At 41.1% G+C, this 21,586-nt stretch overlaps 1 long non-coding RNA gene across 3 annotated transcripts in view; it reads right to left on the bottom strand.

The window, feature by feature from the left end:
* Positions 1-21,586, bottom strand: part of LOC141786550 (uncharacterized) — a 29,402-nt gene that overhangs the window by 4,730 nt on the left and 3,086 nt on the right. For 2 of the 3 annotated variants that reach the window (XR_012597835.1, XR_012597836.1), the window contains exon 2: positions 5,949-6,054. This is a non-coding gene — a long non-coding RNA (uncharacterized LOC141786550). Of the gene's footprint in view, positions 1-5,948; positions 6,055-6,163; positions 6,605-21,586 lie in introns of those variants that run through there. The other variant, XR_012597837.1, reaches the window with a different exon arrangement.

The following is a 21,586-nucleotide window of genomic DNA, read 5'->3' as shown; positions in this document are numbered from 1 at the left end:
TGCATCATCCGCAATGAAAAATTTAGCGGCTAACGTCTGTGTTGTTTGTTTCTCTACTCGAAGTTGTGAGACACGTTTGTCCCAAAGTTTAGCAGAGAGCTTAGAGTCATTCTCTGACAGTTTTTAAAGATTTTTCATGTTATCAGTAATCACTAATCATGTAATCAGCCATTCCTTCAGTTTGAACTCATGATGGTATATATTGCTATTATAGTGAGCATCTCTAATACACTACTTTACAAAATGCATTGTGGGATACATTGAGTGGACTATATATTGAATGACTGTGCTTACTCAGAATTCGGACAATAAACATCGAATTATACTATGTATACAAAGCTGCTTAATTGCAACAAACACTAGTCAGAAATTGTTAGAAAAGAATATGTATATATATAATATAATAGAAGCTTATTTACATTGTACAACTGAACTCAGAATCTCCTACTGGGAACTCGGGGTTGGTGTGGGTGCTCTAACTTACAAGTCGGAAATTCCGACTTCGGGAGCTGTTCCTGTTGGCCGTTCCCACCGGGAACTCGCAAATTCTGACTTCCGAATACAAATGGAATGCAGCATAAAGTCGAAATGATGAGAATAAAATTGAAATTTCAAGATCAAAGTGGAAATGACTAGAATAAAGCTGAAAAACAAATTCAAGATCAAAGTCAAAATGACGGGAATAAAGTTGAAATGACAAGAATACAGTCAAAAAATAATTTGAGATCAAAGTCGAAAGGACGAGAAAAAAAGTCAAAATAACCTGCTCTGATGTTTACCGGCAGTACGCCGGTTACAGTCAGGTCCTCAACAGTCACAGACACAACTTACAGTAGTAACAGCTGCCATACAGGAGCCTAAATGACAATCTTCGGAATCTGTGTTTGTGTGACAGGGTTGGTCTTTTATATTTTTATTGCATGTGGCGTTATATGAAGTGTGTGGGTAGGTAATGACTTTTCTGACTGGCCCTGAAGTACCCCCCCCTAAAACCAGCTCATTGGAGACCGGCGGGCAGGACTTCAGGACAGACACCTAAAAAGAGCAGCAGATAGCAGAGAGGGACGACAGTAGGACCGCAAGCAAAGCACGAGAAGCAACCCTGAAAAGACCCGATTGCTCTAGGAAGAAGAAGCAGCAGCCAGTTGTGGGCCTTTACGGTTTCCTGTGAAGAGAAGGAGGCTGATGTTGGGGAGTCACCGTGGAGTTGCCAAGGGGACCGTTGCTGTGAGGCACTGGCATTAGCTTTGAGGAGAAGCAACGTTGGATGCACCCCTCTCTGAGTTAAGTACCCTCACAGGACCTTTTTATATTGAACCTTGGACACGGTTATAATTGGGTCAAGGAACTTTTTAAACACAAAACACCAGTTTCATTCTTTTCTCTTTGTGGGTTTTAAGTGTTTTAAGGGGTTTAAGATCCTTTAGGGAGCTATTCTTTTATGCTAGTTCTTTTTTAGGATTTTACTCAGACACTTCTTTCTAGACCTGCAACCTGTCACAGAGCCATAATGTGTGTGTGTGTGTTTTTGTCAAAGATTTTCGTTATATTTTCTGTTATGTGTACAGGAAAGAAAAAGACATTTCAGGTACACAAAGCAGAACAATTTCGGAACAAAAACATTATATTCAATCACACTTATTCACACTACAAGAACTAAGAGACAAGACAACACACTCAATCGACATGGGGTATCAACAAGTGGACAAGTGGTATCGCAGAAATGAAGGGGAAGGGAAAGACAAGAGAAAAAGAAAGAAAAAGAGGAAAGGAGAAACATGCATTTAAGTATGTAATAATATTCAAATAATGAAAATAAATAAATAAATAAATAAATAAGAAAATTAATAAATAAAGAAAGAAAGAAAATCAGCAAGTCAGTAGTTCATAGGTTTTCAGCCTCAATGACAGGGTATCTATATGAAGTAAAAAGGGTTGCCAGATTTCATGGGAGGTCTTAAGGGAACCTTTCAGGGAGAATCTGATTTTCTCAAGTCTCATGCAATGTAAAATTTCTTGAATACATCTGTTATGTGTAGGTGGGGATAAATGAGTCCATTTAAGAAGAATGAGCCTACTTGCTAGCAAGGTAGAAAAGTCAAAAATACAATATGAAAATTTTGACCAGCCAGAGGATGGAAACAGTCCAAAAAGAGCAATAAGAGGGTCGGCGTTCACAGTGCAGCCAAGGACTTTCCCTAATGTATCAAAAATGGTGCCCCAAAAATCAGTCAGTTTAGTGCATGACCAAAACATATGCATGTGCTCAGCTGGAGACAGTTTACACCTGTTACAGGAGTCGTCTCTATCTGGATAGATTTTGGCTAGTCTCACATTAGTGAAGTGTCTCCTGCGTAAAATCTTACATTGTAGAAGTTGTTGTCTGGCGCATATAGAAGAAGTATGAGCAAGGTTAAGTATGCGGTTCCTTTGTTTGTCGGAGATTGTGATTCTGGGGTCCTGGTCCCAAATAGCCCCGAGGGAGTGGAGGGAGGTGGGGTTTATTCTGAACATTGAGTTTTACAAGACTGAGGTCTGGGATTTATGGTTTACTTTGGTCAAAAGAAGGGAATCCATCAAGGTCTCTGGTCTCTTTATTTGACCAGGATTCAAAAGCTGAGTCGGAGCAGGATGGAAGAAATAAAAGGTTTTGATAAACTGGAGCAAGTTTCGATGAGGAATGTAGGCCAAATTGTTTCCTTAATTGACTCCAAATTTTCAAGGTCTCAGAAATAATGGCGTTCTGTGCTATTCGCTTGATTGGTGAAGGTAACTGTGAACAAATCACTGACCATAACGCAACGGGTGAGGAGGCTAGTTCCATGCAGGCCCATAGAGGGTGATTATTAGGAGCCATCTTAACATTCCAATAAAGGATTTGCTAATATTGCTAGCCCAGTAGTATCAGTAAAAATCAGGTGAGGCCAGACCCCAGAGAGATTTAGGAAGTTGGAGAGTTGATCTTTATTCTAGCTTATTTATTGCACCGTAAAAAAAGGAATTAATCAGCTGGCCAAGTGAAGAAAAAAAAGATTTGCAGATGAGCACTGGAACATGTTGAAAGATATAAAGAAAGCAGGGAAAAGTACCGTCATTATGATCAGGTTGATACGACCTGGTAAAGGTAAAGGGATAGTGGACCACCTGGTCAGATCTGATCTGCAGCGCTCAAGTAAAGGTTGAAAGTTTTTTGCAAAAATACTCAGAGAATGGTTTTGTTACAAGAACACCAAGATATTTTAATCCTTGGGTCGTTTTCCTAAAAGGAAAGAGAGCGAGAGGGAGGTTCTCTGCAGTGGAGTTAATTGGAAGGTACTCGCTTTTATGTAGGTTAATTTTTAGAGGTGTCCCAGTCCGATATTAATATCGGATATCGGTCCGATATCAGCAAAAAAAAACAAATATCGGTATCGTATCGGAATGCATCTAAAATCTCCGATATAAGCACTCTGATATAAGCAGTCCATTCCAGACTCCGCTCCTGCTGTTTTTATTTGATTTATTTAGGTTATTTTCTGGATTTTCTAATTTATTCTTTATTTTATTCAATTACTAGTATTTTTTATGTTTAATGTTAAAATTTCTGTTACCCGTTGGTTAATAATAGATGGGTCAGTTTTTCCTCATACCTACTGTTGCTGACTGCTGTTCTTTGTTTGAATAAAATCACTGAATCAAGTCTTTTCTAACATGACAGACATACTACAAAATAAGTAATAAAAGTATGCATGTTTAATGCTGACATTGTATCGGATTAATATCGGTATCGGCCAATACTCAATGCTGCAGTATCGGTATCGTATCGGAAGTGAAAATGTAATATCGGGACATCCCTATTAATTCTATAGTCAGATAATTTCATAAATTGTTCTAGAATATCCAAGATAACAGGAAGTGATGAAGTTGGATCGGTGATGTAAAGCAGAAGGTCATCTGCATAAAGAAATAAGCCAAATCGAGAAAATCCCTTCAAATTTATCTTCATAACGAAGCCATACAGCTAAGGGCTTGACGGCTAGAGCAAGCAGAGATGGGGAAAGCAGGCATCTCTGACGAGTGCCCCAGGATAAAGGAAATGAATTAGATTTTATACCGTTAATATTAATCTTAGCCACAGGGGGAAATGTAAAGAAGCTTAATCCATGATATGAAGTTGGAGTCAAAACTGAATTTACTTAGAATATGGAACAAGTAGCTCCACTCGACCCGATTAAAAGCCTTTTCGGCGTCTAGAGATAGGATGATTTCAGCCGGGATGGAGTCTGAAGAAGAGCAGATGATGTTGAATAACCTTCTAGTATTACTGAAAAAGATTGTCGACCAGAGATGAAACTGGTCTGGTGTGGGTTCGTTAGTGTAGGGGTGACCTTCAGGAGACGAGTGGCGAGCACTTTGGACAATTTTTAGAGTCAACATTTAAGAGGGAGATGGGCCTATAGCTGCTGCAGTGGAGAGGATTTTTATCTTTCTTAAGTAACAAGGTTATTGACACTTCTGAGAATGTAGAAGGAAGTTTCCCTCTTGCAAACGCATCATTAAATACCCTTGCTAGGATGGGAGCTAGTTTGCTAGAAAAGGTTTTGAAAAATTCTGTGGAGTATCCGTCCAGGGGATTTGGAGCTTTGTAAAGACCCGATAGCTTCTTGGACCTCAGCAAATGTTATGGAGGCTCCTAGATTACTAAACACATTGTTGTCTACTTGAGGGAATGTAAAGTAGTCTAGGGGGTTTGGCTCTGACCAGTTGTGGAAGGAGATTTCGGACGAGTAGAGTGTTAAATAACAATTAGAGAAAGTATTAAAAATTTCCCTAGGATCTGTTGTAACTAACCCAGCTGGGGATGCTATGTTAGGTATGAGTTTAGAGGCAGTTGCAGAGCGGGCTTGATATGCTAATAGTTTGCCAGGTTTATCAACTTGTTCAAAGAAGCGTTGCTTTGTTTGTAAAAGCTGAATTTCAACTTTGCTGGTTGATAGCAATTCATATTGAGACTGTAGCTGTAATCTCTTTTTGTATAATGCAGCTGAGGGATTGGAGGCGTATTGGGCATCTAAAATACGGATTTTATCGGATAGTTCTGTCAACTTAGAAAGCTATGATTTTTTAGAATGGGAAACAAATAAGATGATCTGCCCGCGTAAATATGTTTTAAAAGAATCCCACAGTATATCACTGCTGATATCAGGCATGTCAATTATTGTAATTGTTAAAGAAGAAATTGATTTCCTCAATGAGAAATTCTTTAAATTTAGCTTCAGAGAGCAACTGTGACTTAAATTTCCAGAATTTGTGAGCAGGTCTGCAGAGGGAGAAAGTAATGTCTACTGATGCAAGGGCATGAACAGAGATGACTATACTATGATATTCACAGGCAACAGTACTGTGCAACAGTTTATTATCCAGTAGGAAGAAATCTATTTGTGAGAAGCTATGGTGCACATGAGAAAAGAAGGAAAATTCTTTGTTGTAAGGAAACCTAGTTCTCCAAGGGTCAGACAATCCCAAATGGTCTGTATGAAATTTTAAGGTGGTTGCTGATTTTGTTTGAGCGATATGTTTAGCAGATGATCTATCAAGTGTGGTGTCCTATACCAGATTAAAATCGCCCCAAACAATGATAAGGTGGTCTTAAAGATTAAGTGAAGAAGAAAAAAAAAAAAAAGATACAAATTTTTCATCATTCCAAGTGGGAGCATACACTGAAGCCAGGACTACAGGGGTGGTTTGTCAGAGACTATAACAACACGTCCGTTAGGATCAGATATAGTAACAGAGGTTTCGAAGGAGTTGTATAACAATTGCAAGCACCCCTTACCCTCTCAGTAAACCCAGAGTGGAATAAGTGACCCATCCAAGCCCTTTTTACACAAGATATTTCAGAATTGCGAAGGTGAGTTTCTTGTAAGAAGCACAGATCTCCCCTTCAGGTGTTGCACGTGTGATATTACCTTGTTGACTTTGACGACATCATTCATTCCTTTGACATTCCATGAGACGAAACGAAGATTTCTACCAGACATCAAGATGGATTATTCGCAGAACTGGCTGACTGAGCTGTGAAAAGAGCAGAGAGAGAAAATGAAACAGAGAAAGAGAGCAGAAAAAAGAAAAACAAGGAGGAGGGATAACAAGATACAAGGAGAGACAAAACACACACACATACTTGTCATCAGTGGCGAATCGTGGCCCCAGCCACTGGGCCTCCAGTAGGACCATGGGACCACACGTGGCAATAAACAATAAAACAAAGAAATAAAAACAATAGCCAGAATCATGTGACATGGAAGTTTAGTATATTGATAGTTTTGTGGGATTACAAATTTATCATGTGCCTGAACACTGCAACACTTAACACAACTTCAAACAATTAAAAAAATTAAGATATAAAATTGTACAAAAAACAAAAACAGGGTTTCAAGTAATCCAGCAACCACACAGTCTTCTCCATTACTTTCCGCCATTTCTATTCACGTTCTGCCAACTAGATCTTCTCTTTTCTCCTCACTCATTCACAGCTACAGTTAGGCGTTTATCCATCAAAGTGATACTCTGGGATGGAACAAGTTGGGTCCTATCACAAGGTTTAGGGCAGAAATTACCCCTACAGCAGTGTTTTTGTGCAGCAGAAGCCCAGAGCACTCACACCAAACACCTCCTCCCTGCTCGTGTGCCGGTTTCTAGTGATGCTACAAGATGTGCCGAGGCTTCGAAGCGCGCATCGAGGCTTGCTTCATTAGGAGGAGGAGCCAAAAATTATGACGTCCAAAGCCTCCTTGCCCGACTGTACCACGTGACTGCTTTGGAAAGTGGTTCAGAGCTTACCGAGAGGTTTGACAGCAGCATAAGCCCATCAGGCTCCATTCCAGGTGATATTTTTTACTACTTTCTCCTGTGTTTGTCTGGAGATCCTACATGTAACCATGGCTGCATTGTTTACATGCGAAATTAGCTGTTAGCAGCCTGTAGCATGTAAATGCTAACTGGTGTAAGGCTTGATGATTTCCCTCGAGCTGAGGAGGAGGTGAGGACGACGTGCTGGTTCTCGGATGTGAGCTGGGAGGTGACGACGTGGACCTGTCCTTCCATCCATCGTTGTTGGGAACGTGGGATCTAGCTCCGGGGGATGGACGAGCTAGCTATGCTAACCCAGCGGCATCGTGCTGTTCACGGACGTGGCTGACGGAGCTGACATCGGAAGCCACATTGGAGGAGCTTCGCCTGCTGTGAGCAGACAGGATCCAGGAGACAGAGACTGAACAGACTGCTGGGGAGGCTCAGTCCTGGACCCTGTGGAGGTGGAGATTGGCTGGGCTGGAGAGTGGTGGACGGGCTGTCATCATCTAATTTCTTATGGACATTGTTGCACTTTCCATGCTCTTTCTTACTTTTGTTTTCTTAGATGCTGCGGTGACTCCTGAATTTCCCCTCGGGGATAAAGAAAGTATTTTCTATTCTATTCTATTCTATTCTATTCTATTCAAAATGTAGGCTTTTGATAGAGTTGATCAGTCACTTATAGTGTTGATACTAGAGTTGGGAAAGCAGTTTTAGTTTTCAAAATAAAAAAGAGTAAAATCTCCCCTGTACTGTATATTATATTATATTGCCCATATATAAGCATATTCAGTGCTCCCTAGTTCCACACTTTCACTGTGCTCTGCCTGTTTGAGCTCATGCAATTTTCCTAAAGCAACAGAAAAGCATTATTACACAACCTGCCATATCATTGATACTACCATTTATGGGGAATTTACACACAGAATATTAAAAAATGCTGTTTTATATGAACATGTGTTCATTTATGTAGAGAATTTATTTTGTTGAACATTTTTTTATTTTCATTTTTGTAATTAACAGTCGTTCCCAAGAGCAAAAATAGGCACAGAAGTTCAATCACACATTATGTGGTCAAGCTATAACTGCCTGTGATTGTGTGCCTGATCAGCAGGTGGTTTCGTGAGCACATGAAGCTTCGCGAGATGAACCCTTTCTCAAACCACTTGGGCTTAAGTGGTTCGATGCTTCATGAGGCTTCATCTCACCATCACCACCGGTTTCCTCTGCACTCAGACGGGGCCATCTTTTACTTGACCAAAAACACAAATAAACGGACTCCAACCGAAAAAATCTGATATCGGTCTGAATTCACGCTTTATTTAGAGAATTTTCAGCTTGTTACTTTCACATAAAAACACCACTAAATAAGGCTCTAGTTCTCATCGTGTCTCTTCGTCCTGGCAGACTACCTGCGTTTGTTTATATCTGGCACGCCGTGCGCGCGGACTGATAAACTAAGCGGCGAGAGCCTCGTAGCCAGCTGTGGCTCTGCAGCAGAGGTAGCGCCGTTTTACGACACGATGAGAACTAGAGCCTTATTTAGCGGTGTTTTTGTGTGAAAGTAACGCATTGAAAATTCTCTAAATAAAGCGTGAATGCAGACCAATATCAGATTTTTTTGGTGGGAGCCTGTTTATTTGTGTTTTTGGTCAAGTAAAATATGGCCCCCTCTGAGTGCAGAGGAGCAGGGGGGGGGGGTGTTTGGTAAGTATTCGTGAATGGACGGAAGATGACAGGAAATGATCCCACCCACACCTGAAATAAATATGATTGGCTAAGACAGCTGTCATTGTAAAATTGTGTCCACATTCCCTTGAGTTACACAGGCATTCGTTGCAGTTACTGAAGGCCCTGCCTGCCAGAATGTGTCGCTGATTTACCCAGATACCATCAAAAGGAAAATTGTGATTGGTCCATTTTTCATTTAGTTATATAAACCCATTGTTTGCCAGGACAAGTTTATAAAAATAATATAAAACTCATTACTATGATTTCATTGAGTAAAATAAATAAATAAAAAATAAATAAAGAAATAAAATAACTATTAAGGAATTCTTTTAATATTTTTATTAGGCCTTCACTGAATACCTTGAAAGGCCCAGAGGGTTCCCCTCTGCTTCTCATGCACTCAAAACAAAACAAAAGAATCCCTTGGGAAAACTAAACTTCTGTATCATACAAGATACAAGACTTTCTATTCCTACAACTCCATCTTACCCCTGCTCCCATTACAAAACAAGAAAACATACATGAAGAGAATTAACCCCTAAAACAAGGAATGGCAACTGCTCAACAGATTATGCAAAATAGAGCAGCACCTAAAGCACTAAAGTTTCCAGTATGTGAGTATTAAATGTTAAAATATTCAAAACATATAACTGGTGGTGGTCGGATTCACATTGGGTCACTAAGTTATCTCATTTATCACTACTAATGCACAGCTGCATAATTCAGGTCATTGCTGCCTTTCATATGGTTGTGGGGGCTCTGCACACTGTCGTTGCTGACACAAAGGTCGTCGGACCTCCGCACACTGTCACTTCTGTCACCAATGGTCATCGGACCTCTGCTCACTGTCACTGCTGACAAAAGGTCGTAGAACCTCTGCTTACTGTCATTGCTGACAAAAGGTCGTGGAACCTCTGCTTACTGTCATTGCTGACAAAAGGTTGTCGGACCTCTGCACACTGTCATTGCTCAGTTCCAAGGATGTCGGACTTCTCACCTCTGTCATTGCTCACATCATGGGTTGAGTTGCAATCATCATATTTCCTTTCTATCTTCACTTACCCCAATTATTTGTGTTATTTAACATTATTTCTATGCCTTCTCTTTGCTTTTATCTAGAATCATCAGACTCCCCCTAAGGTACGTATTCTTACGGGTGATAATCATAATTCATGCCATTGTACCCCCTACATTGATTATTTTGCTCAACGCTTGATGGGTTCTAACCGCCAAACTTCATTTGCATGCATTTATTCATTAAATCTGTTCATAACTTTTTCTGTTGTATAAGTCTCTCTTAATTGAACTACTGTCATATCTGAGGTGTGGCATTTTCTTCAATGTTACTCAGTGAATGATTTGACCTCTGCAATATATCAAGCCACCTGAAAGATCAAAACTTTATTAGAACACAGCATTGTCTTTCACACATGGTATGAATCATAGCAAAAAACAGATCTTAAAGAGTTCAAAACAGTCTGCATGATAGGCCTGGGCGATATATCGATTATACTGATTAATTCGAACTTTTTCTTGTGGACGATTTAAAAAATTTGAATTTGAATTTTTCTCCCCCGCTATTGTGCACCTTTTATACTGCAGCAAGCGCTGACTCCACGTGTGTGCAGCATGCTTTAACAGTTCACTAACGAAACAACAGAAACCTAAGTGTCATAAAATGTTCTTAAATATCTTTGACACCCAGCACCTTGACAGACACGTGTTCCTTATGGTCTGTATCAACAGCCCTAAGAGGTTAATATAAACTAGACCTCTCGTCAGTAAACGTTCAAATCCCTTTCCTCCAATCCTCTGTTTTCTATCAGTCACCTTTCAGGAGTTTGATTAAGATCTTTAACTCAAACATTTCCAAAGCTGGGACCCTTTCATGTTCACCTGCAGATAATTAATAATGTGACTGAGGCGCGTCAAACCTGCTGCTCTTCAAAGTTAATACTCTGATCATTTTGAAAATTAGATAGTAAAGAAATATACATTAGTTTTTCTCAGAACATCCCCACTCTACTGAAGAAAATCCCCTCTTATGGTGACATGGACGGATCATGATTTGTGAAAGTAGACTGCGGGGAATAGCTGATATCGGAACGACAATGGGCGATCGAACTGAGCAGTGCTGCCTGGACAGACATGACTGAGAAGTTGTTTGGCTTTTACCTGGGGAAAGCTGAGTTCCGTCTTTCCCTGCAACTCCCTCTGTTCCACCAACTCAATCCTCCATTCAGCAGTAAGGCATGACATTTGTGAGCCCACACTTGAATAAATAGCATTTATTTTTACTTATTTGTCTGTATTAAAATACAGGATAAACAGGCTACAGCCTTAAAAAATAAAACTAGACAGAAACAAAGTGGGTTTTTTAAATCGTTTAAAAGCAGAATATAACAGAACAGTGCTGTAGTGCACTGAAACAGTACTGTACACGCTTTTCCTAGCAGGATTTTTAAATTCAAAATGTACAAAATAGTGCAGCTTTCAATGTGAATGTGCCTCCCTTATAACTACAAAGCGAAGTTTTTGAAACAGAAGAAGAGCTGAAACTTTAATTCCAAGAGTCAAATAGAGGTTACTTTTATTATTTTAAGTTTTTGACAAAATTAAAACAAAACTGGTTTTGAGTTGTCTCTGTCATTTGTACTTATCGTTTTCTTTAAAAGGAAAAAAAAAAACATCAAAAAATCGTAACTTGAAATTTTTCTGAAAAAATCAAAGATTTTATTTTAAGGCCATATCACCCAGCCCTACTGCATGAATTTCCACTGGATTTTTCCTGCGCGCTCTTAAGTGCTTGGCTGTGCGTCAGCGCGCACAACCTAAGCACCAATTTCAAGTTCAGTTTTGATTTTTAAAATTAAAGTCAAAAAGCTCACTCTTTCTTTGTTTTTTAAAATCCTTTATATCCTGAACAGAACATCTAACAATTTTCAGAACATACACGGATCCTGAAGACAGCCGTTTGTCCTGTATGGCAGCTGCCACTACTGTCAATTTTGCCTGTGGCTGTTGAGGAGCTGGGTGTACTCAGTGTACTACCGCTAAACATCAGGGCAGGTTGTTGAGACTTCTTCCCCTCATTTTGACTTAAGTCTCCCAATTTTGACTTTAAATTTGAAATTCCAATTTATTGTCATCATTTCGGCTTTAATCTCAAAATCGTTTTTCGACTTCATTCTTCTTCATTTCAACCTTTTCTTCAACTCTATTCTCGTCGTTTTGACTTTTATCTCAATTTTTTTTACTTTATCCTTGTCCTTTCTACTTTAATCTGGACATTTTAACTTTATTCTCGTCATTACCTCTTCATCTCGAAATTGTTTTTCGACTTTATTCCAGTCATTTCAACTTTAATCTCGACATTTCAACTTGGTTTGCGTCATTTTGATTTCAATCTTTTCGACTTTATTCTCATCATTATGACTTTAACCTCGATTTGCGCAAAATTGTTTTCTCCGTCCAAAATGGCCCTAATCTGCTTCCCTAGAAACAGATCCAGCCACTGATGATTACTTTTTTTTTCTTCAAAACATTGTCATACTCAAACATTTATATTTCCACAGGTATAATGCCGGTGTTGCTCATAAACGGGATAAGTTAACTGTACGGAGCCTAAAAAGGGGGACTCCAGTAGATTATAAACCCAACTATTGATAAAATATAACCATGGTGTTGTAGTGGGTGGCTATGAATGGTGTAAAGTGTAAACATCATGTCAGGCTTTCCAGAAATGTGTATTAGGTGTTTCATCTGTAAGTTTGAAATTATGCAAGTGTTCACAAGCTGGTCTACACAGAGATGGTCTTTGTGGTGAGGTTGTCCTCACAGCTTGAAGGGTGAATTTGTGCTGTAGCTGTATATTTGCATAGTCTTTCGATACCAGTAGTAACTTTGAGCCTAAATTGTTGCTTTCCTCTTTCCATAAGCTCCAAGACCCTGTGTTTCCCCTGCCCCTTTGACCCCCATCCAAACTGGACTACAAGTGAAATCATTTGTTGTGACCTTTTGTTTCTGTTTTTACAGGACCTCCAGAGCTGACTGAGCTGTGAGGGTAGCATCGCCTGGACCAGCATGGACCAGCTTGTGAACATTTGCGCCTTTTCTCACTAACTGATCAAACACCTAAAACACATTTCTTGGAAAGCCCAACATTATACTTATAATCTATATCATTTACAACACCAAGAACAACACTACACTACACTCGGCGCTGCCCAAGTAGCTGCCTGTTGAAGCAGCTCTCTCTTCTTTGTCCGTTTCTTGTAATTCTTTTCGTCTCTTTTTCGTCATCTTTGTATTTGAAGTGGATCATTACTTTGTATGGTTCATTGATGGTCATGGACACCAAACTTTTTGTGGCTTCAGCGATGTTTTTACTACTTTTCGCCTGTGTTCGTCTGGAGATCCTACATCTAACCATGGCTGCATTGTTTACATGTGAAATTAGCTGTTAGCAGCCTGTAGCATGTCAATGCTAACTGGAGTAGGGCTTGATGATTTCCCTCAAGGTGAGGAGGATGAGGTGAGGACGACGTGCTGGTTCTGGGGTGTGAGCCAGGAGGTGAAGACGTGGACCTGTCCTTCCATCCATCGTTGTTGGGAACTTGGGATCTTGGGATCTAACTCCGGTGGGATGGACGAGCTAGCCGTGCTAGCCCAGCAGCAGAGGGGCTGCTGGGGGGCAGTGTGGCATCATGCTGTTCACAGACGTGGCTGACTGAGCTGACATCGGACGCCGGTGACACATTGGAGGAGCTTCGCCTGCTGTGGGCAGACAGGATCCAGGAGACAGAGACTGAACAGACTGCTGGGGGGGCTCAGTCCTGGATCCTGTGGAGACTGGCTGGGCTGGAGAATGGTGGACGGGCTGTCGTCATCTATTTTCTTGTGGACCTTTTTGCACTTTCTATACACTTTCCTACTTTCGTTTTCTTGATTGCTGCTGTGACTCCTGAATTTCCCCTCGGGAATAAATAAAGTATTTTCTATTCTATTCTATTTTCTATTTATATATAAATATTAGGGCTGTCATTTTAACGCGTTAATTAGATTAATTAATTACACCGCAAAGTAACGCGTCATAAAAATTAACGCAGATTGATCTGGATCCCAAACCCGCGAGGGGTTCAAAGACGCACTTATTTTCAAATGTATTTTCAAAAGCAGGTTAAACTGAGAATACTTCACTTTTCTTTGATCCAAGACTTGAAAAAAGTGTTTTGTACATAGTTCCTTACAGTTTTTAGCCTTTAGCCCTGGTTCTCCTGACCTCATAGAAGTATAGAAGTTCATATTGCATCGAGTAAAAATGTGAACAGAAGCAAAAAATGTCCTAAAAATCAAATCAGCTTACCTCAGGTGCAGGACTGTGTAGATTTTGTAAAGATAGAACCATAACACTCAGGGTACCTAAAAATGTGTTTTATATATTCCCACCTTATTTTTAAATGTCTTTTAATGTAATTTTAATGTCCTGGAATTCAGATTCTTTATTTTGGGACCTTAAGCAGATGTGAGATTAAAATGCGATTAATTAGATTATTTAATTACAAATCCTGTAATTAATTAGATTAATTTTTTTAATTGCCTGACAGCACTGATAAATATATAATTATGTTTATTTATTTGGGTCACTCACTCCCTTTCAGGCCATATTCTCCTTACTATTGTCAAACATCTTTCATGACCAACACCAGCATGATACCTGTGGAAATATAAGCGTTTGAATGTGACAATGTTCTGAAATTTAAATAAAAAAAATACACAAATACATAAATAAAAGATTTGTTTCCAGTGTGTTTATACAACAGATTTGTTTTGCATGAAGTAGATGACCAAACACCAATACTACTAACACCAAACACAAGTGTGAAAAACTGTAGAAGAGAACATAAGATCATGGTGAAATATATAAAACTTTTCACAAAGTGCACTTTGTTAAATTAACAGTAGCAGCATCAGGGGTGTGCTATATCATACCATTTACAACAATACTGGTATAATTTTTTTGACAATATAAATTTGTCATTTACAGTGCAGAGACACAATGACATATGACGCTTCCTGCTGTGTACGAAACAACAATGGCAAGAGCGAAAGTAGCACTACAGCATCATCGTCCTCACATAAGGATTTAGTGCCTAAAAGAGGCGCAGAGCAGCGCAGAGCAGCGCAGAGCAGCGCAGAGCAGCGCAGAGCAGCGCAGAGCAGCGCAGAGCAGCGCAGAGCAGAGCAGCGCAGCGCAGCGCAGAGCAGAGCAGCGCAGAGCAGAGCAGAGCAGCGCAGCGCAGAGCAGAGCAGCGCAGAGCAGCGCAGAGCAGCGCAGAGCAGAGCAGCGCAGAGCAGCGCAGAGCAGCGCAGTGCCCATAGCAGCTGGATACCCGAGATTACAAGATCACAGGAAAACCACGTTTCAGCAGGAATCCCACCCATGACGACACACCTTCATGGTAATTAATTAGTATGTTAAGTAGGGATGTCCCGATATTTCATTTTCATTTCCGATACGATACCAATATTTATCCGATATGATATCAGCATTGAACATGCCTACTTTGATTACTTATTTTGTAGTATGTCTGACATGTTAGAAAAGGCTTGATTAAGTGATATTATTCAAACAAAGAACAGTAGTCAGCAAAAGTAGGTATGAGGAAAAACTGACCCATTTATTATTAACCAACGGGAAACAGAAATTTTAACATTAAACATAAAAAATACTAGTAATTGAATAAAATAAAGAATAAATTAGAAGACCCAGAAAATAACAGTAAATCAAATAAAAACAGCAGGAGCGGAGTCTGGAATAGACTGCTTATATCGGAGTGCTGATATTGGACATTTTCGATGCATTTCGATACGATACCGATATTTGTTTTTTTTGCTAATATCGGACCGATATTAATATCGGACTGGGACACCTCTAATGTTAAGCTCATCTTGCCCTCTCCAAACTTAAGCGCCTTTAGTCCATGCCTTCTCCTTTGTGTTGGTGTCCTTATAGAAAGAATGTGTTGTTAGAATAATGAAGTTTTTCGCCTGCTAGATTAACTTTTCCTTTTTTTTATTTTTTCCTTCTTTTCCCCTTGTCTGCATTATCTTTTCTGCTGAGCACTGTGTCATATGACAGCGTTGAAAAGACCAATGCATTTTTTTTTCTAGCAGTCAGATTAACTGCTATAGTGACCATCACCAGCCCTCCCTCTAGGCTACTCCATCATTCTAAACTTTATTTAACCCCTGATGTGAGCTGAAGGGGAGGGCTGTGCCACACCACAGTGTGAAAGAAGGGGAAATAATGACAGGCAGGACAAGACAAGACAAACAGAAGGGAGGACAAACGTCTACTACTGTTGATTTAAGATAGCAATTCAAGTGCTTGGCTAATGCAATACAGGAAGTAAAGGTTGTACGAAACCAGGGACACCAGAAATGGGGTCTTGAAAGCATGGGGAGCTTGGGCCTACGTGGATAGGAGAAGTGGCATGCATCACAGGATGTGAGAAGATGTGTAATAGTGCCCGACTCAGCATGCTCTGACGGGATCTATCATAACTCTTAGTTAGTCTCGACAGAAGCTTGAGTATCTGCACGCATGTGAGGTGGTCACCGAATATCCAAGTAAGTAAAACACAGCCAGGGGCGCCCCCCGGGGGCCACCAGGGCATCCGGGCCCCCCCACACAGTCCCCAAACCGCCAGGCCCAGGGACAACCCTAGGACTCAAGGGGGCACAGACCTGCCTCCCCGCCGATACCAAAGACAGCACCCAGGGCCCAGAGCAGCGGCCCCCCCTGCAGATCGCACCCGCCCTCCCCGACCACCCGTCCGCCCGGCCCTAAGCCACCCCCACCCCCAGCACCCAGCCACCCCCCCGCCCCCAGCGGCAGGCCGGAGGCCCCAAGCCACACAAGAGCCAGCCCCCCCAGGACCAGCCCCCTCCCCAGAGGGGAGGCCACGAACCACAGCCAGGCCAGGTGGGGCAAGATGTTGGCATGTAGCGGTGGGATGGAGGTCCAGGCCCATCCCCCAGAAAATCCGAGGCCATGAGAGGCCTAGCAGACACAGTGAAGGGGACAGAGGGATGGGGCAGCCCAAAATATTTGAGAGAGATGTGATAATATCAACCCAAAATTGTTGGACAGGTGTGCAGTTCCAGGTGGCATGAAGGTAAGTGTCTGGAGTGTGTTGGGAGCAGTGGGTGCAAGTGTCAGATTGTGCTAAACCCATTTTAAACATCCTATGCCCTGTAAAGTGGACCCTGTGGATGATTTTGTACTGGATTAGTTGGATATTACTGTTGCTCTTATGGAGAAGGTGTTTTCACAGATTTGGTTCCAGAAGTCAGCATTGGGGGTGAGGGCCAGGTCTTGTTCCCACTTTATAAAGAATTACGATACTTGATCAAACTTACACGAGGCTAAAACCAGCGCTCGAAGCATAGCTTGTTTACATTCCCTGCAGCTGGAAGGAGGAGGGGGGACGGAGCGCACTAGCGCTGCGCGTAAGGACACATGAGTTAGTTAGGTCCAGATAAATGTTTATATTTCCGAAGACTTAATGCACTTAAAAAATATTTTATGTATGGCACTCTTAAACTGTGGTATTACTTTTTGATTTTAGTTCTTGTAGGCAGAGAAAATAGCCTTTGAATTTGGTACCGTCTGTCCCTGTTAGCGTCGATTTCCTCGTCACCATCGATTAAAGTTTGTGTCTTACTGAGGGAGAGGAGACAACTTTCTACTGTATCTAATGTCCTTAGTGGTCACATAGAGCTCATACAACCCCACTTCAAAAAAACTGAACTATCCCTTTAATGGGAAGAATACTTGATTTAGACCAGTTTATTAAATAATCTGATGGATGGGAGAATGATCGGATTGAATTAATAGTTTCTTTTAATGATTTAGATTTGGATTTCTGATGTAACAATATGTCATCTGCATATAAACTGATTTTGTGATGAGATGTTGGAGTCTCGATACCTATAATGTTACTATTCTGGCGAATGGCTGCTGCTAGGGGTTCAATAAAGATAGTAAATAATGAGGGGGAGAGTGGGCACCCTCTAGATTAACTTTCCTCTGGATCTGACCTACTTACTTTGCTTACATTTCAAGCTTGTGTAGTAGTAGTAGTAAATGATTGGAGAAGTGGCATCCATACTGTGTGTGCAATAAAAATGCTGTTGTTCAGAAGCAGCAATCACTAATAATGAGTTGTTTGTTTTTTTCCCATAACGTCATGAATATCATTATCACAAATTTTTGGCTGGTCGGCTACTAGCTAGATACATTCAACAAAAAGAAACATTAAGTGCCATTCCAGCCATTCAGGGGGCTGATAGCAGACTTCTGTGTGATCCTAAAGAAATAAGTGGGACTTTTAGAGACTTCTATGTTAAACTATATACCGCCGAGCTAACAGTGAGTAAAATAGATATTATATCCTTTCTCTCAACTCTCAATCTTCCTCGATTATCAGAGGACCAACTTGAGCAACTGGATTCACCCATCACTATTGAAGAAATAATGAATGTCATCAAAAATCTACTTTCAAGTAAAGCTCCAGGCTTAGATGGCTTTACAGCAGAGTTTTATAAAGCATATTCTGCAGAGCTAGCACCTTTGCTTTTAGAAACTTATAATGAAGCATATGACAAGGGCAGACTTCCTCCCTCTTTGACAGAGGCTGCTATTACTCTTATTTTAAAAGCTGGTAAAGATCCCTTGGATTTCAAAAGCTATAGACCAATAAGTCTGACGTCCTACGATAAGTATATATTATCCAAAATCTTAGCCAACCGACTATGCAAAGTTATAACTTCCCTGATCCATCCTGACCAGGTTGGCTTTATACATCCTCCCTGTTCTGCAGACAACATCAGAAGGTTTATTGATATAATGTGGGTCTGTCAGGACTACACCTATGGAGATAATTTTGTTTCTTTATTATTCAATCAAAAAGAATAGATTTGAAACCAAAAAAGAGATTTGTAATCAAAAGACAATAAGTAGGAAATGAAAAAAAAAAAGTTGAGATCAAAACAGAGCAGGTTGCAATTGAAAAAAAAAAGTTGAGATCAAAATATAACAGTTTGCATTTGAAAAAAAAAAAGTTGAGATCAAAATACAACAGGTTGCATTTGACGGACGTCATGCTCAGCAGACCGCTGCTTCACCGGCTGGCCGAGAGGTCTGCACAGAGCGGACCGCGGTGCCGTTAACGAGAACCGAGATGCGGCTCGGCAAGGCTCAGCTGGCCGCTGTAGCATGGCTGCTAGCTGTTAGCGCACAGTTTAAAGCTTCTGTGAGCTTAGATGCTTTCACCACATGTGAAAATGATCCATCGTTTGATTTTTCAGCTCGTAGGGCTCGCGTTTGTTTTCACTCAGGTCCAAACAATTGATCAGTGAGCGTCACGTTGTCATGGCAACTGACCGGAGGAAGGCGTATGTCACTGTGTGTCAGAGAGAGACAGAGAGAGACAGAGAGAGACGAAATAATGCTACACCAGACAGTTGTCCTGAAGTTTTTAGTGCAAACAGTATTATAATTATTTATTTATGTGATTGGTTGAACAACATTCCAAGAGTGTCTTGAGCATTCTCACTCTGCTTTGACTGGTGTTAAAATGTTATACATAAATGTTATACGTCCGTGACATGTCCCGTTAGGCGCGACTCTGCTCAACGAAGTTGTAACGTTGTCAGGTGATGAAAAAGACACCTGATCATGTGTTAATGGAGTGCTAAAAGTGAATTAAAAAGCTTAGCCTGGCGTGGGGGGGCAGGTAAAGCCTGGCGGGCCCGCCAGGCTTACAATACACTGGGAGAAACCCTGTACTGTTGTGTAGGAACCATGCCCCCGCGTGTACCGTGGAACAGTGTTTTAATCACTAACTATCTTAGCTAATGTAACTATGCTCAGGCCGTGACTAGCAGAGACAACCATGCTAATTAGCGTGCTTGCAGCAGTAGGGCATTATAATTCATTATACTGTGTTGTTGTTTTTGTGAGTGTACAGCGGCTATCAACTTACCTCCAGGCGTTGTGTAAGGAAGTGGTAGCTGGCGCTCGCACTCGGTAAAGCCAGGTCAAACCAACCAATAGAAACTATTCTGTCATCCACCAGCGTAGGCCCCGCCCAGTAAGTGCAGTAGAATTCGCAAGCAAAACTTTGGAGTTTGCACACAAAAAGGAATGATTTGCAAGAGAAGGTTTTCAACTTGAAAGCAAAGAGGGCTGATTTATAAGCAAAATGGAAAGAACTAGGTTCTCAGTTTAATTTTTCAACCGCAACCTGTTGTGTTTTGATCTCAACTTTTTTTTTTTTTTCAAATGCAACCTGTTGTATTTTGATCTCAACTTTTTTTTTTTTTTCAATTGAAACCTGCTTTGTTTTATTCTCAACTTTTTTTTTTTCATTTCCTACTTATTGTCTTTTGATTACAAATCTCTTTTTTTGGTTTCAAATCTATTATTTTTGACTGAATAATACAGAAACAAAATTATCTACATATACACCTCCCCTCTGGCAGCCATCTCCTTGGACGCCGAGAAGGCTTTTGACAGGGTTGAGTGGCAGTTTCTGGGGTGCTTCTCAAAGCTCCAAAGTTCCATCCTCGCCTCCTCCACTTGCGTCTTAGTCCCGCCCACCAGAGATGCATGCCAGAGACGCGAGGAAACAAAGAGAGAAGAGAAGGAGGTTAATTTTATGAGCATTGAGATGTCCTCTCCTCCGGAGCGTCACATGAAGCGACGTATTTTAGTGATGATGGCGTCACGCACGAGACAAACTAAACTAAGGAAAATAATGTAAACAACAGGGCGCTCAACCGCAGAAAATTCATATTCACTTTCAGATCAGTTTAACATGAATATGTTCATGAATGAAAAAGAAAAATGTCACGTTTTCCTAGGCCCAGATTGATAGTTTTTAAGTCTTATATTGGGGCCACTTTGTGTTCATAAATAATGTGTTTATTCTGCTATAAGCACTGCTATAAGCACTGGTGGGACAGGAGGAGAGAGAAGTGGAGCTGTCTGCAGCGGTGCCTTTCATCCATTACGCGCACGCAGAGGGACAGAGGTGAAACTGTTGCTGTATCAGCCAATAATGGCATGATCTCACACCCATCACTGATAAAACAACAGTTTGCTACTGTATGAAAATGGCGTGGTTATGTGTTATTTTTAAAGGTATTATTGAACTGGCTCGAGTGGGCCAGTGGAGTGCGCAGTCAGCTGACCCGGAGCCTTTGAGTTTCACTTTCAGCCTGCATGTGTTGTCTGTTGTCCGGTCTCTGGGGCTCTTTCTAATTGTCTGTTGTCATCCTCAGTGAGAATGAATGTTGTAATCATCCAGATAAATATCAAACATGAAAATTCTCGGGGCGGCTCCGACGAGTCTGTGAGACGATGGTGGGGCTAAAGATTCATCTGTCAACCGCTCACACGAGAAGATAATCTTGCCTGAACGTCGGCCGATTTTAGTCCACGACCAGATTTCTTCCCCGATTGTCGGGAGGACCGAATCTGGGTTAAATCGGGGCAAGAATCCTGTAGTGTGAGCCAGACTTTATGCTTAGACAGCTTATCTTGCTCCATGGAGCTCGCATTTCACACATGTGGACAGCTGACGCTTTATAGCCGGCTCTGATACGTCACAAGGGGACGTGTCTGTCAGTGAAAAGACTTCCGCGAAGCCTGCTCTTGTGTTTCCTCGATTATGCCTCCTCCAGCTCAGTCTCCTCTCTCCTCTCTCCTCCGAGCACATTTGGCGCTTTGAAATGTCCTCCAGCATGGCTGATCACAACATACTTCCGGTGTCGCGGAGGAGAGAGGAGATAGGAGACTGCATTTTGGCACATTGGGAAGCACCCCTGCTCTCTACCCTGGAGTCTTTTGGTTTTGGCCAGAGGTTCATAGATTGGGTCAGCCTTATTTACACTCATCCCACAGCTTCTGTTCTCACTAATGGTGTCATATCCTCTCCATTTGAACTAGGTA

This window comes from Halichoeres trimaculatus, unplaced genomic scaffold, assembly GCF_033239565.1.
Source record: "Halichoeres trimaculatus isolate MK-OKI-2021-1 unplaced genomic scaffold, fHalTri1.1 fHalTri1_scaffold_42, whole genome shotgun sequence".
Taxonomy (NCBI): Eukaryota; Metazoa; Chordata; class Actinopteri; order Labriformes; family Labridae; genus Halichoeres; species Halichoeres trimaculatus.
The sequence above is the reverse complement of the archived record's forward strand: the minus strand, read 5'-3'. Positions and strand labels throughout refer to the sequence as shown.